This window comes from Polistes canadensis, unplaced genomic scaffold (genome assembly GCF_001313835.1).
Source record: "Polistes canadensis isolate GaletaPanama2010 unplaced genomic scaffold, ASM131383v1 scaffold_13, whole genome shotgun sequence".
NCBI classification, from domain to species: Eukaryota; Metazoa; Arthropoda; class Insecta; order Hymenoptera; family Vespidae; genus Polistes; species Polistes canadensis.
Window position 1 is genome coordinate 474,272 of NW_014569560.1, and position 5,396 is coordinate 479,667.

Here is a 5,396-nt window from a genome sequence, read left to right on the forward strand (position 1 = left end):
TCTCTCTCTCTCTCTCTCTCTCTCTCTCTCTCTCTCTCTCTCTCTCTCTCTCACTCTTATGGAAAATGAGAGATAGAGATAGAGATAGAGATAGATAGACACTTATTTGAAATGGAGATGGGGCATTTACGTTGCTGTCCGTTTACAACGCGATATCACGCGTATTACTAACACACATATACACACACACACACATATCTATATATTGATATCCATATGTATACTACGTACAAACGCATACAAAGTAACATTTATATATATATATATATATATATTTTATATATATATATATGTATATGTATACACTAAAGTATTAACTAGGTATACCTGCAATTTGCAAGTTCTACCTATTCGACACGGTCACGGGCGAAGCCCCTGGAAAACAGGAAATCCTGCAATTAGGTATAACGGACAATATCCGGATTTTTCAATATCCGGCCATCCTAACGCCACCACTACACCACTACACAACCACCACCACCACCACCACCACCACCACCATCACCACCACCACCATTGGCCATCTCCACTACCACCTCTAACATGTAACTACCTCTTTGAGAATACTCTACTATAATGTATTAAAACCCGACAAAGGAGCTTGCCTTTTCTCATACTTCTACGTCTAACGTTAATTAATAAAATCTCTTATCGATTATATATATTATTATTAATAATAATAATAATAATGAATAACCAATATCGTAGATATATGTATATGTAATGTAATCTGATATTATTTGTATTTATTATTTAATATTCGTTTATCGTTGCATTGGAATCTTTGATAACGTGTTTATTATACTACTTTTTATTACAATAATAATAATAATCAAAAGAAAGTATACATACACAGGTGTTGTAGAAATAATAATAATAATGAATTATTGTTGTGTTGGTAACGCGTTAAATAGGAGTTAAAATGGGGTTAAATACAAGATTGTAGGAGGGGTGGGGGGTGAAAATGAAGGGTATAAATGATAAATGCAACGTCAAGGTGTTTTTCCAATTTCTATCCTATCGTATCGTAAAGTTAAAGAATCGAAAAGTTCCCTGGCCATTCCATTTGGCGTTTGGCCAATCGAATACATACATACGCGCGTACGATCTCGAGTGAACCCAACCTACTGAAAATCGCACGTAATTAATTCTTATATATCGGGAAAAAGGAACTACCATTGGAGTTTTCTTACGACCCCAGCTATCCCTATTATTCTTCTAGAATCTTCTTGTCGCGACGAATCAGGTCGGTGAGTCATTTTCTTTTTCTATCTTCGATCAAACATTAGAACAAGAACAAGAATGGTAGAAAAAAAACACACACACACACACACATATATATACAACAACAAAAATAGAGTGATGGAAAATGGTGGGATGGAAAAAAGAAATGTTTTCTTCTTAAGGACTCATTTTTTGTTACCAGATCTCTTGGTTACTTTTTTAAGGGGTTTTTTTTAATTGATTTTGTTTTGTTATCGAATAATGAAACTTAAATTGCAAATAAAAGATATTAGAAATTGGACGTCGAACGATAGACTATCGATCATTTATATTTTATGAACAACTTTTGGTTATCAACAGTAATTTTAAAACTAAAAATTGAAATAATAATAATTATCGAACGACAAAATATATATATTATAATAATTATTCGAGAGGTGTATAATTTTGTTTAGAATGAACGTGCATTATTGTATGACTTGCATTTAAAAAAGAAAAAAAAAAGAAAACGAAGGTAATCTAGATATCATTGCAAAAAGAAAAAAAAAAAAATATATATATATATATATATGATATATATGAAAAGAAAAAATATTTTTAGCATCGTACGAGCAAACATTTGACATACTTTTTCAAACAATTAAGATATATTATATTATTTAAAGTATTAACCCACTCTATCAGTATCAGACTCACCCTATATATCATATATAATTATACTACATATATACATATATATACAATTTAAAACGATACATTTTCATATACCCATATGACAATATAGAATAAAAGAAACAAGAAAACAAACTTTGTTTGGATAAAAAGTTATTAGGTGAGATAAAATATTATTATCTATTATGCTATTAAGCAATTTCTTATGTTAGTAATTCGCGGGTTATGACCTTTAAGCTTCCTGACACGTTAGTTATTTTGTATGCCATTAATTAATTCGCAGCCTGAGAGAACCAGCCAGGGACCGTCTTGCAATTAGTTTAGCAGAATCAACGTGCCTCAACGTATGTATTTATATACGTACACTACGTATGTATATATAGATATGTAGATACATACATATATATATATATATATAATCCACAGCAAGCATTATATATAAATACTACACAACACTATATATATATAAATATAATTTTTATAATGTGGAACAAAAAACTAGACAAAGTTGTTCATCCTAATGCAATTTCAAATAACGTGAATGATTCAATAATAAATACTATAGAATAGTGTAAAAAAAAAAAAAAACAAGAAAAAATCCATCTCAAGTAATAATAACAATGAGTATTAATATTATGAAAAAATTATATAAATATAAGTAGAGAGAAAGTGTGAGAAAGATCAGATAAGAGTTAAACATAGTAAGGCAGATTTTAAGAAAAGAAAGTGGGTGAAATGGTTTGAGAGGAAATGAGAAAAGCTAAGGAAAGTAATTAATTCCAATATGATACAAAAACAAAAAGTTATTACAAATATAATAAAATTTATTTAATGATACCAACTGAATATAAATAAATAAATATCTATATGTATTTTATATTACATTCCCTTTGAATGTGTACCTTTTTCCATATCTTGTATATTTAAAAAAAAAAAAGAAAATAATTATCTTTTAATTAATATATATATATATATATATATATAATTAATATAAGATAACAAATAAATATATTTTACATATTATTTCTTGTATTTTTATCATTATTATTTTTTCTTTTACTCTTTCTCTCTAGAAAAAAAAAAAAAAAGAAAAGAAATACAGAAAAATAAAAGTTAAATAAATAAGAGATAATAAAATATATGTACATGTGTGAGATCTATAAAACCGATTTGTTTTCGTTGTATGCAGAAAAGATATAGCCTAAAGGAAGCCACGTTAAGTCGTTATGAGAAGGTCGAGGGCACATTAACGAGGACAAGAAGAGAAAGGGAAAACCTCCGTTGTTACACCCATAACTGTGTGAAGGTGACTGAGAAAGTATGGAAATATAAAGCTTACTTTATAAACCTACTATTCTTAATGCACGCGATTTATCAATTTTCTCTATTATCCTTTAAGAAATCCTACTTTAATTAAGATGAATTTCAATACTTATATGTATTTGTCATTTAAAAAAAAAAACGATCAAAATATATTTGATAAATTTTATTACTTAGATATAAGGGGGGAGGAAAGGAAGTTCATGCTAAAAGTGAAACAAACTACGACAAATTGTGAAAATTTAAATATAAAAATATAAACGATCTATAATAGTGTTAATGATACTCGTAATAATGATTACAGGTAAAATAATATATCATTAAACGAAAAATAAGTTTGCCTGAGAATTTTATAGAATACTTGTATTATACACATCGTGTATGTTGCAACGTAACTTATTATATAATACACTAACGTTCACACTTTTACATCGTGTAACAACAACAAAAAATAAAGAAAAATAGTAAAGTTTTAGAGGATAGAAATAAATCAAGATAAAATGAAGTGTAAAGAGGGCACGAATGCCAAATGGATAAAATCTATGCGAAACTCGAGTGAACTCGATGTGATATAATCGTTATTTAGGGTAGAGGAGGGTGGTTCTTGCGCATTCGGTAATTACCGAGAGTAATTAAAATGTCTCTACGCTCGTCAATGTAGCTATTAATATAACCTAAGAGTTTCGTACGTATTACACTATAAATTTCATATGCATATATGTATATATATATATATATATATATATATATATATATATATATATATATATATATATATATATATATTCGTGTATATACGTATAATTAAAAATAAGAAAATAAAAAATGATATACGAACATAAGATTATAAAAATTCGACTAACTGAAATATATGTAAATATTAATATCAGATAAATGCATTTTACAATGTAAGGTAATATATGTATTACATAAATATATTACACAATGTTATAAATTAATATATATATTTATAGTTATGATAATATCTGATACAATAGCAAATAACAACAACAACAACAACAAAATTAAAGCATTCAAGTAAGATTATATAATAAAGAATGATCATAATTCCTTTTTATAATTGACTTTAGCAATAATAATAATAATAAAAAGAAATATTATTTACGAGAAGGATAATGAACAATTGAATAATGCTAATTTTAACTATTTTTAATAAACAATTTGAAATAACCGCAAAGGTAGGTACGTTCGTTTATCACTCAATGCAACTAATCATAGAAGATTATACAGACTTATAAATACTCTGGAGATAGTTATAAAGAAGTATATATATATATAATATCGGGTAAACATTATTTATTATTTATTCGTAAACATTACTTAACCACGAATGCTGAACAGCGAATAAAAATGAAGCTAAAATTAATTTTTATACGTTTTTCAACGATACTATGATAATTACAGCTTTGGATATTTCATTTTCATATAAACGAAAAAACAAACAAACAAAAAATAATGAAGATGATCTAAAAATTTATCTATAATAATGAAAATGATCTAATTGTAAGTAATATAATATGTCCTTGTTTCGAAATATTTAAAGGATTACATTTGAACAGTAAACGAATATCATAATATTATAATGTTGAAATAACAAGGACCCTTTCAATTTTGGAAAATATCGTCAAAATTATATCGAATTAATTTACAACCGTGATTACAATTAATTGACGTTCGAATCACGTTGAACAAATAAAATTCTTTCAACCATTAAATATCCTCCCCCGAAATAACGCAACTTTTTTTCCTTTGAAGTTTTTTTTTTAATACAATTACAAAACAATATAATTATTTAGGTGATACAGTAGTATACTTATATGTTTCGTATAACATTAGTGCATATTTCATTTTATAAAAATTCGCATTCTAACGATTACACTGGAAAAAAAAAAAAAATGAGAAAAGAAAAAACATTTACACCAGCAGTATAAGTCCGGACATAATTTTTAATTTATTTTAATGAACTAAATATATATCCCATTTGAAAGATACAAATTTAAGCGAGTTAACGCGCATTTCGAAGTTCTTTTTTGGTTTTTTTTTTTTTTTTTTTTAAATGTTTTTTTTTTACGCATAAAAACAAAGTAATTTATGACGAGGAATTATTTCTGTTTCAAACTTTTTCAAAGAAAAACAGAAAAAGAAACATCACGTAAAAC